This window comes from Crocodylus porosus, unplaced genomic scaffold, assembly GCF_001723895.1.
Source record: "Crocodylus porosus isolate Cpor-Errol unplaced genomic scaffold, CroPor_comp1, whole genome shotgun sequence".
Taxonomy (NCBI): Eukaryota; Metazoa; Chordata; order Crocodylia; family Crocodylidae; genus Crocodylus; species Crocodylus porosus.
The window spans coordinates 81,353,062-81,364,990 of record NW_017728918.1 but is presented as its reverse complement, the minus strand read 5'-3'; the positions used below and the strand labels follow the sequence as shown (position 1 = coordinate 81,364,990).

Sequence of the window (11,929 nt, the reverse complement as noted above, 5' to 3'; positions counted from 1 at the left end):
AGTGGTGCAAGCTCCTACCCTGGGGGTGTTTAAGAGGAGGTTAGATGAACATCTTGCTGGGGTCATCTGACCCCAGTACTCTTTCCTGCCATGGCAGGGGGTCGGACTGGATGATCTGCTCAGGTCCCTTCCGACCCTAGAAACTATGAAACTATGAGGAGACCAGCAAAAGGTTTACCTGGTCATTAGGGCTGTGCACAACTTTGGTCCCTAATTCGCTTCAGCAGGGATAAGCCCAATTTGGTGGCCAAATCTCTGAATCCAAATTGAACTGGAGGACCCTTCAATCTCTCTGAATCAAATCAGAACCCTCCAAATTGATTTGGAGAGATTTAGAAAGATTTGGAGATTCAGACAGAGACAGCTTTAAATGTTTTTTCTATGTACCTTGAGGTAGCAGGCGGCTTGTGAATGTTGCAAAGCTGGGGTGCAAGGAGCATCCCACAGTAGAGTGGGTGGCCCCCTAGCGCGCTCAGCAGCAGACACAGAAGTGGATCAGAAGCACTTCTGCTCCACTTCTGGGTCCGCTGGAAGCTCCCACAGTTCTGTGACCAGTACTTCTGATGCACTTCTAGGTTCACTGCTGAGCATGTGGGCCCCCCCCCCATACTCCTGTGGGATGCTCCATGCACCCCAGCAATGCAGCAATCACAAGCTGTGCCTGCTACCTCAAGGTACGTAGAAAAAACTTTTAAAGTTGTGTCTATGTCCGAATCGCTGATTCTCTGTATCAGCATCAAATCTTTAGATTCAGATTTGATCAGATCAAATCAGGGACAGTGATCCAAATCAATGAATCGAATCACTGTTCCTGATTTGGGCTGAATCTGAATCCAAATTGAATAGGGCCTGCTTCACACACCCCTACTGATCATTTCCTCTGTGCAGTGAAGACTCAAAGCTAGGAAGACAATAGAGGGTCTTGGCTGTTGACCTTCCAGATAGAGTACAGTAAAGAAACAATACAAAGTGGTGGTCCCTCTCTTGGTGAAGAAACAGTTGCTTCATAGTTCAGCATGGGGATATCTTGCACAAAAGAACATAAAAGGGCCAAGGAGGGCTATTTGATAAACACAAGTAAAGAAGAGCTCTGGGAAAGAAAGAAGATGGCAAACTGGTAGTATCCATGTCAATATTCTTGTGTATGGGGACTGATGGACTATGCTGAGATGGGCTACTCTTTAAATATTCCAGGTAATAATAAAACAAGGCAAAGAGGGAAGACTAGGGAAACAATAAGGAGACGGACTCAATAATACTATACCTGCTGTGACGTCTGCATTTCATGTAAATCTGATCTGTGGGAATTGCTTCAGACATCATTGTACCCAGCTATTGTGCACAAGCAACCACAGACACGTAGCACCAGAACCTGAAGTTCTTACTTGGTTCTAACTCAAGCTGAATTCTTATTGATGCCAATGGGGCATTTCCTGAGTAAGCACAATTTATTGCGGCCTGTATACCTCCTTCCCATTTTGTCCCTCATAGACTAACTTGCCACACTTTCTATTAGAAAGAAGCGCCATCTTTACAGGAACTCAGAATTACTCAAGAGGCCACAAAAGCTTTAGCTTGACAATTTTGAAGTGACCATTTGTGAAATCTTACCTCATTGTGCGGCTTTTGTTGACAGTATTGGGGGCATAATTTCCATCTAGGACTCCAGAGCTTGCATTGCTTATTCATAAATCCTAATTTCAGTGGGTGCTTATCTTTCTTTCCTTATATAAAATAAGAGTATATATTTGTTAGCTCAGCTGTATACTTATTATTCACTTCAAAATGCACCATCCAAGACAGTAATTTAATGTCTTTCTGTTCTGGCAGTCAATTCCTTTAAGTCTGTCACTCACTTCATTAATGCTATTTAAATGTGGAATTTTTTTTATGTATAATACAATTATTGAAGCTTAGTTTTCTTCCAAGTGTCCCACTGGGCTACAATGTGCTTTTTAAGACTATTCTATGTTTAGATGTCTTTGGGATGTGTATATTCATACTGAATACTTCCAATTCTATTTGCTTCCTTGGAGGTTTCACAACTACTTTGATGCATTCCCCCTCCCTCTCTCCTTCATCAAAGTCCCAATTCATTCTTGTAAGAGGTATTTTAAGAATATCTCCTCAGGATTACAATTTTATTCCTAGACAGCTAGAGTAAAAATCAGTTTTCTCCTTCCTATATTCCACTATCATTCAAAAAGGATTCATAAGCATTAAGTTTTGTAGGCCCAAATCCAAAAAGATTTAGGTGTCATTACTCAGCATTGCACCACCTAATGTTTAGCTACCTGGCCTTGACAGTGAAATCCAGAACACTGATTTAGGCATGTGAACAGAAAACCCTGCTTTTAGGGAAGCTCTATACTGGAGGATCAGAGATACAAAAAGAATGAAGATTGAGCAAACCTCTTGAGGATGTACAACTGAAATGGAGCAGACACTATCCACAAATAGCACACCAATATTCTCTTGCACCCACCCATGTAGACAGACTTACTGAACCTCAAAGGATCCCGATGGTGAAGGACACGAAAAAAGTTATCTAGAACAATAAGTTCGGACAGGTTCCCACTCAAACATATTTCTTATAAGTCTACTATATATTTTAAAAATTTCTATTAATCTCTAACTCAGATTATTTTGTTCTTATAGATATGACTCAAATCTAATTTGAACACTATAATGTCATTTCTCAAATCCCTTGGCTTTTAAGCTACTTGATTCTCTGTCTCCCTGTGAAAATGGTCTCTTTCTGTGTTTAGCTTAATCAGAACAAATCCAGCTGTCAGCAGAAAATGAGTTAAAGAAACCCTTCCTGCATTTTATTTCCATGTCTTTGAAAACATAATAAAATGATAGTGTAGCTTAGCTTTCTGCCTCATTGTCAACATGCAATGTCACATAACACCAAAAAAAAAAAAAGAATAGGCCAGCCTGACAAACTGATTTCTCAAGGTTTTCTTCCCCATATGGTATTATTTTTTATCTGAATCATTCATTCTGATCTAGTTAGAAATCAGGAAATCCATATTGTTAGTTTTCTAAGGACTTCTGAAACAAAAGAACAGTATCTGATCTCAGACATACTTCAAATTCCTGCTATTAATTCTATTAATTCTTTTTTAAAAGTTGTTTTCCCTCAGCTATTTTTAGAGACTTTAAAGATTGTGAGTCACTAATTCAAATGTGACAAATGAATTTTGATGCTTCAATTTCATATATCCTACCTGAAACATGTCAAAAGACGACAATTTTCAAAAAAAGTGCTGAACACTTCATTTCTGACAATAGAGCCTCTCTAAAGAGCCTCAGCCGGGGTTTCCAAAGTGGAACCAGACCAATATCACAAGGCACTTTCAAGAATCTGACTTTCTGAAGCTCCTTTCACATTCACCATTGCACCAAGGCAAAAATACTTAAATTCAACTTTGCTTCCAGGTGCATAGCTCTAATTACTTAATTGCACAAACTTAGTCAAGGATAAAGTGAGACAGAGTGAAGTAAGCCTACTCACTGGAGGTTACACATGGAGTCAGTTGTACAGTTGGAAGCTGGGTATTCCTGACATGTTCTTTAAAAAAAGAACCAAAAAAACATGCTCTTAGTGCAAGGAAACACTTTTGAATAAAGTAAAAGCAGATAGCAGAAGATAGATGACATCATTCATAATCTCCTTGGGCTGCCAGAATAAATAACCTTGGAGTTATTTAATGCAGATAAAGCACAAGTTGTAAAGCAGGCAATATTCTAAAATATCAATTGGAAATTGTTATTCTAGAGAAGAAGAGTAATGGGATAAGGAAGAAATAACCAGGAAAAAGAAGTCTTTACATAGTTCAAGTAGTTTGGGTAAAATAAAGTGTTGCTTTCAACCCTTATGGAATGATGAGACACTGATGAGCTTGATGATGAGCTTTACCAGGTGTCCTGAAAAGAAACTCATCAAAACTGTACAATGTCATTCTTCATATCAGGAAAAAAAAAAAATCAGCAAATGATTTTGTTGTCTCCATTCAAAGAATAGTAAGAATTAGAAAGTCCAGAGAAAGAGAGAGATGTTCTAGTAAGTTTGTCAGAGGTTAGCCTTACATTATAATCACTTGTCTTCAGAATAGTTCAGGCACATGGCCTAGTTACAACATGTGAAAGAAGAATAACTTAATAATCAAAACCTCAGGCTATGAGAGTCAAACACTGGCAATACATTAAAAACAAAAAACGACAACAACAAAACAAACAAACAAAAACAGTGTTCCAGACAAAATTGCAAGTGTGATTTGCAGGGAAACGTATTTGTTCATATATGACATCACCACTCTATCTTTGTGCCTAGTGTCATGTGAACCAAGATGGGATCATAAAAAAACCCCAAATCACAAATAGCTTAGCTGATCTCATCTAACCTTATAAAAGAATACTGCAGATAGGTTTGACCTGCTAAAACAAAGAGCAAAATCCAAAAGGGATTCTGCCTACATATAGACAGCCAAATGACTTTAGATTCAGACCTGAAGTTGGAGCCAATAAACCTAAAATAGAGAGAAATGGGAAGTTAATAACTGCTCTATTTTGATCTCTAAACTTTCTTTCCATTAATTCCTGTCTCAATGGGGAAAAATATTTGTTAGTTTTGATCTTATGTCATTCCTGGAGACACATGCCTGCTGAACAACACAGAGGATTTCAGTGTTTTTATTTCAGGAAAACTATAGAAAGATCACATGCTGGGCAGGAGAGCATGAAGACTGTTTGATAAGATTCCATTAAAGGGAGATGACAGGAAGGTTAGAAGTGAACTGGGGAAATCTCACATGGGTAATATCTAGGAAAGAAACAATCAGTTTGACGTTTCTCAGGTTAAAGATTTCATATTATCAGAATGGAAGACAAAATGTTCCTATTTAACCAACAAAAAAGCCAGGTCAGATATCCCAATCACACACAGAATTCAAGGAAGTCTGTGTGTTACCTGAATAGTTAATGTGACTGGCAAAATATTATATAATATCACTAATTATTATAAAATGCACTGATTTGACATTCAGTATTTTGCCTTCTGCTATGCAAGGACTGATTTATATTTTAAGCTGACTGCATTACTGATTATTTTATATCTTGAAATATTCTATCATATCATCATTAACATCTCATTATTAAGCAGTTAGTTAAGGAGGAGGACAAAGCAGGAAAAAGAAAATTAGATGCAACACTACAGGGCATACTCTCACCTTGATGAGCAAGAGTAACTCTCATTAGGGGTTACTGAATGTCACCTGCATGTTCAGCAAACTAATAAATGCAATATATTTTGGAGCTATTAAAAACTTAAAGGGATAGTATCCATTTATATTTAAATGAAAAGACATTGGTCAATACTAGGTTGGAGAGCATTTGGGCATGGTTCTGAGAGATGGAGAAAATGAATTAGGTGGTAGTGAGTTTAGAATGAATTTTTCAAGGGGTGGAGAAAGGAAGGGAGAACTGCAAAGGGTGCTATTGTTTGAGAGGCAACATTATAAAATGATTGCTAAAGACATCTGGCATTGCATATCACCATATTCACATTTACTACATTCATCCTGTTGTATGAGGACTTTTAAATGTCCCTGTGTATTAGGAATTTGTTTGGGGTGACAAAGGAAAATGTTCAGTAAGAGTAAAATGAACACATTTGCTACCAATTCAGATTCAATCACAGTCCTCCAGAGCAGAACAATTATCACATGAAAAGTTTGATTCTGCAAGGTGCTGAATATTCTGACTCTGATTCTGTGAATCATGTCTACCAGATTGAAGCAAGAGTTGCCCACTATTTTTTGGACAGAACCTCATTTTCAGCTACATCTAAGTTTTAACTGTAATAGACATAGTTCCAGATTACTTTCTTCAACTGTTTCCCACCAAAAGCACATATTCCCATCAAAAACTGAAATAAAGATGTCAATGCCATGAACATCAACCATATGTCCTTGGTATGATCCAAGTGTGCCCCTGTTGTGAAGAAGGCTTAACAGCATACTGGGCTGCATTAGTCAGAGCATTACCAGCAGATTGAGGGAAGTGATTATTCCCCCACATTCCACATTGGGGAGGCTACATTTGTAGTGTGTTCAGTTTTGGACCCCTTAATATGGAAAGGATGTAGACAAATTAGAGAGTCCACTGGAGGGCAATGGAAATGGTTAGGGAGCTGGAGCACATGATGTATGAGGAGAGGCTGAGGTAACTGGTCTTATTTAGTCTGGAGAAGAGAAGACTGAAAGGGATTTAATAGCAACTTTCAACTACCTGAAGGGTAGTTCTAAGGAAGATGGAGCTAGACCAGGGATGGGCAAAATGTGACTTACGGGCTGGATGCAGCCCACCAAGCCATTCTATCTGGCCTGCGGGGTCCCTAAAATATTTAGAAAATTAATATTTATCTGTCCTGGGCTGCCTGTCATGTGGCCCCCAATAGCTTGCCAAAACTCAGTAAGCAGCCCTCTGCCCAAAATAATTGCCCACCACTGTTCTCAGTGGTGACAAATGGCAGGACAAGGAACAATGATCTCAAATTGCAGCAAGGTGTGTTTAAATTAGATATTAGGAAGAATTTTCTTACTTGGAGCATAGTAAAGCACTGGAACAGGTTACCCATCCTTGGAGGTTTTTAAGACCTGGCTAGACAAAGCCTTGGCTGTGATTATCTATTTGGGAATGGTCCTCTCTGAGCGTGGGGTTGGACTAAGTGACCTCCTGAGGTCCCTTCTAACCTGTTCTTCAATTATTCTATAATTCACTGTCAGGGCAGAAAATCCACATAAAACTATACGGAAGTTTGGCAGCCTTAATTAATACTGGTTAATTAATTTAAAGTAATTAGTTAGTTAATAAATTAACACTGCAGACGAGCTAAATGAAGTTACCCGCACCAAAATAAGCAAGTGACAGCAATAACTCTCTTAGAAATAATGAAAACCAAGCATTTCAAGACCAGGTGACTTACATTGTTATTCTCATATTTTTCGTTCTCCACCACAGCAATCTGGATTTTTCTTTTTGCAGTGACATTCTCAGCTACAATTTAATAGTGCAAGAAATTTCACAACTGACATTTATTTTGCAATTAGCTTGACCTGTTTCTTCCCTGCGAAATATTACTGAGGAAGTCAGTACTTAAGGGTGGAGCCGTCATCAAATACTGTATCCATTTAGGTATAATTTGATACTGACATACATCTCTTTATACATCAAACTACATTTTTCTTGAAAAGACACAGGGAAGCCTTACAAGCAAATTTGGAGTTTTAGCCCACGTGTTTTGTAAAAATGCATGCCTGCCCTCATATACTAAATGCTGTCTGTTTTACAGAATTTGCCTTGAAGTCTTTAGGATCCTAAAACAATTGGTAGCTATCCTCATCATAAGCAGTTATATGAATTAAGTCCTGAGTTATATTTTATTCTTCTTGATAACATGAAAGTCTTGATTACAGCTCTTGATTGTCATCACCCAAGAGCGTTCGATAGCACTAAAGGCAAAGACTGTGGAGACAGCTTTTGGGATATCAAAAGTGACAGGTTGGCAGCACTGAGTTCCCTGTGTGATTATAAAGAGGAGAATCTGGATTTGCATTTGAGAACTACTAACATTTTGATGCCCAGTCACATATTTGGAGGTTATTTTTGCCAAAACTATGCAGTCAATTCAGCTGTCCTTTCACAGAGCAGATCCTCAGGGAAGTTAGGAAAGATTTCTGCGTGCAAATATATGAAATAAGAAATGAGCCAACTTTTTTTCTTTTTTTAAAAGATTAAAACACCTTCCATATATGACAGGAAAGGTACATAAAAAAAAGTCACCATAAATTAAGAGAAAAAGATATAGAAGATCAATCTAAATGTCCATTATATTCAATATTGTATCACTGCTTTGTAACGTATGACAACTCAAAGAAAAAAAAAGGAAGTGGGAAGAGAAACAAGTCACAAGGAAAAATACTACTTGAAACACTGTAGGTCAATCATAATACAACAATTATATACCTCTCAATGCTCAATGCTGTTTCAAAACACCCAGTAATGTTCTCTCTATGTATAGCCATTGCATAATCTTCTTATTACTCAAACAACTCAAAAATATAGAACAAATATAATTAGGCTAGGTACAAACATTCAAAAAGCCTGAAGTGGAATCAGTCTAAGTTATGTGGTTTTCTGTAAATGGCATAGTTCAGATTGGTAGCAAACAGAACACAAATTCCACAGTTGGTAGGGGAAGCAAGTCTTAGACCAGGTTCTTCAATTTTTACAACAGTTTGTGTATGCTGAACTTCTGTTCTGTTACAGGTATGGACTAGTTTCCAGTTACTTATACCAGTAAAAGTGTAATACATGTCCCTGGCCTAAATGGATTTAGCTCTCCTTTTCTTTTATATGCCAATATGTTATATTATATCACTATATACATTGCAGCAGACTTAACCTAGGAAATATATACTTTAGTAGTGCTACATCAGACATTGATACCAATAAAACCCTATCCATAGGCAATGTGTAAGTTCTGACAATGAAGGGGGAGGGGGCACAACTCCATGCACTGCTGCAGTCTGGGAGACAACTCCATGCCACTGTTGTCACCCTTGCTGCTACCAGGCATTGAGTCCAGCGAGGCTGCAGCCCCATGAGCCAACATTGGTGCAGAAATCGTACCACCCTGCCATCCCCACTGCTGCCAAGCCCTGGCTCCAGTCAGTCTGTAGCTTCATGCCCCATGCCCCACTGTCAGTGCAGCAGTGGAAGAGGGGGGGGGCATTTGCCCCTCCATGCCCCCTGATGCATTGCCAATGACCCCATCATTTTTGTGAACTAAAAAAGAACAAATGTTGGATTGGAAAGCCTAGTGTAAACAATTTTCTCCAGCCCAGAAAAAGCAATTCACTAGAACTCTCTGATGATAGAATTTTCAAAAGCTACTCAACACCTACTCAGAAGTTGTACCATTGATTATGTCTATGTTGCAGCATACAATAGTTAAAATAGCTTTAAACTAGTTATCATGGGTACCATTAGCAGAGTACCCATGAGAGCACATCCCCACTATGGGCTTATTTACTATTCCAAGTTCTAAGTTTTTTTTCTTGAAATCTTCAGGCTTTTAAACAGCCCACAACACAATACAAAGAATCTTGAGCACAGTCCAATCCTGAGGCTTTCCCTCTTTCTTAACATAGATATACAAATTATAAGCCTTCATGCAAAATACTCTAGTGAGTATTACTGAAATAGAGATCTACTGAGGCCTTTTCTGTTTTAAGGCAACTGAACTATGACTGTTAAGAATTCTGTCAGTCATCCTCAAACCCTGACAATCTGGAAGTGTCATAGACTTCTTTCCATTGCTTCCATGAGCCTCAATACATTATGCCATAGTACAAACCAGACTCAGGTGAAAATAAATCTCAGACAGCTCCATTTTACTTAAATTGTATAACAATTATTTAAATGACATGCAGCGAGAAGGATACATATTGGCATCGCTGCCTGACAAGATCCAATTAGGAAATGAATTTGTAAATGCACTACAGTAGACATAATTTAATAATAAATATAAAGTGTCATCAAGAAATGAAAGGTTTTTAATATCATGGCATTAACCTGAAAAATTACAAGTATAGAGTTGACTCAGTTCTAGTCCTTCTTGGCCTGAGTAGCCTTCTTCATCCCTTCCCACCTCCAGCCCCATCTTTTTTTTTTTGTTTAATTGATAGTCTTAACATACTAAGCAAGGGAAAATATAGATAGTCATTATTTACACAATATGTTGTTTTGAGATAGGAAGAACATAAGCATTATTTCACACTGGTAAAAATGAACATGAATCAAACAATGTAATAAAGCATAATGTAAAATCAGGTTACATAAAGTAGTGGGATAGAATATATCAGCTTGAAGGTTATTCCTGCATGCCAGTTGGCATGCAACCTACCCACTTAGCACCAAGTAATTCTGTTAGGTCTCAAGTATTTCAAATTAACTAGTTCCTTATTCTACAGTTATAGAGAAACCATCTAGTCATGACTTAAGTAATTCAAAATATGTTAACATATATATAGTACCCATGACTGGAGCACAGGTATAGATGGCTATACCCTGTACAGGAGGGATTGTGTAGATAAAAGGGGTGGGGGAGTAGCTCTCTACATTAAGGAAAGCTATGCATCCCTGCAAGCTCATATTGGCGACCAGGGTGGACAACTGGAGACTCTCTGGGTTAAAATCTATGGGGAACCCAGCACAGGGGACACAATGGTGTGAGTCTACTACAGACCTCCCACCCAAAGTCAAGAGCTTGATTAGGAGTTTGCCCGGGAACTGATTGAGGCCTCATCCTCCAGGGCCATGGTTGTCATGGGTGACTTCAGTTACCCAGACACCTCGTGGGACGATCACTCAGCAAAATCTGAGCAGTTGCAAAGCTTCCTCTCGTGCATAGAAGACCTCTACCTGACTCAAGAAATCTATGGGCCAATGAGAGGAAAAGCGCTGCTTGACCTGGTACTGGCTACTGGGGATGCCCTAATAGGCAACCTAGTGATTGATGTGGAGCTGGGTGACAGTGACCATGAGCTGATCACCTTCACCATCCGCCATAAAGCTGGCAAGTCAGTCAGCAACACGGAAGTCCTTGACTTCAGGAAAGCCGACTTTGACAAGGTCAGGAGGCTTGTCAGTGAGGCCCTAAGGGACCACGACCCCAGGGAGAGGGGAGTTCAAGAAGAGTGGTTGTTCCTCAAGAAAGCAATCCTCAATGCACAAGCTAAGTCTATTCCATTTCGGAGGAAAGGCAGTAAGACGACACAGCAGCCCCCCTGGCTCTCCAGGGACCTAGCAGACCTCCTGAGGCTAAAAAGAAAGACCTACAAAGGATGGAAGATGGGATTCACCTCCAAGGATGATTATTCTGCAGTGGTCCGGTCCTGCAGGGAGCAAATAAGGGAAGCCAAGGCTGCAACTGAACTCCAACTAGCTTCAAGCATCAAGAACAATAAAAAGTCCTTTTTCAGGTATGTGGAGGGCTGGAGGAAAAGCAAGGGCAACATTAGATCCCTGCTAAACCAGATGGGACAACTGACTCCCAGGAAAAAGCCAACCTATTAAATGGGTACTTTGCATTGGTCTTTCATCAGTCCCATGGGATGCCCATGCCCGCTATGGGACAGGGAGATCCCCTGCCCTCCATTAATGCTGACCTAATGAAGGAACACCTTGAGAAGCTGGATACCTTCAAGTCAGCCAGCCTTGACCATCTACATCCCAGGGTACTCAAGGAAATGGTGAGCATCATAGCCCAGCCTCTGGCACAGATCTTTGAAAACTCCTAGCGCTCTGATGTAGTGTCCGAAGACTAGAAGAAGGCCAATGTGGTCCCTATCTTCAAGAAAGAGAGGAAAGTGGATCCAGCTAACTATAGGCCCATCAGCCTGACTTCTATCCTGGGGAAGATCTTAGAAATGTTTATTAAAAAGAGGCCATCCTTAATGGACTGGCTGATGCCAACATCCTAAGGGATAGCTAGCATGGGTTTCTTGCGGGTAGGTGTTGCTTGACCAATCTCATTTCCTTCTATGATCAGGTGACCTATCACCTGGACAAATGAGAAGAGATTGATATCATATATCTGGACTTCAAAAAAACCTTCAATCTGGTATCCCATGATCACCTCTTGGTGAAACTGTCCAAAAGTGGCCTTGGGTACACCACGATTTGCTTGCTGGGAAATTGTCTCCGTGGTCAGACCCAGAGGGTAGTAATTAATGGAAGTCAATCATCATGGCATCCTGTGACTAGTGGGGTTCCCCAAGGCTCTGTCCTTGGATCCATATTGTTCAACATCTTCATTAATGATGTGGACACTGGAGTCAGAAGTGGACTGGCCAAGTTC

General features: G+C 39.6%; 1 long non-coding RNA gene across 1 annotated transcript in view; it reads left to right on the top strand.

Annotated features, from left to right (window-relative positions):
• Positions 1-11,929, top strand: part of LOC109312239 — a 23,066-nt gene that overhangs the window by 2,535 nt on the left and 8,602 nt on the right. The window contains exon 2 of the long non-coding RNA XR_002101769.1: positions 6,652-6,733. This is a non-coding gene — a long non-coding RNA (uncharacterized LOC109312239). The remainder of the gene's footprint in view (positions 1-6,651; positions 6,734-11,929) is intronic.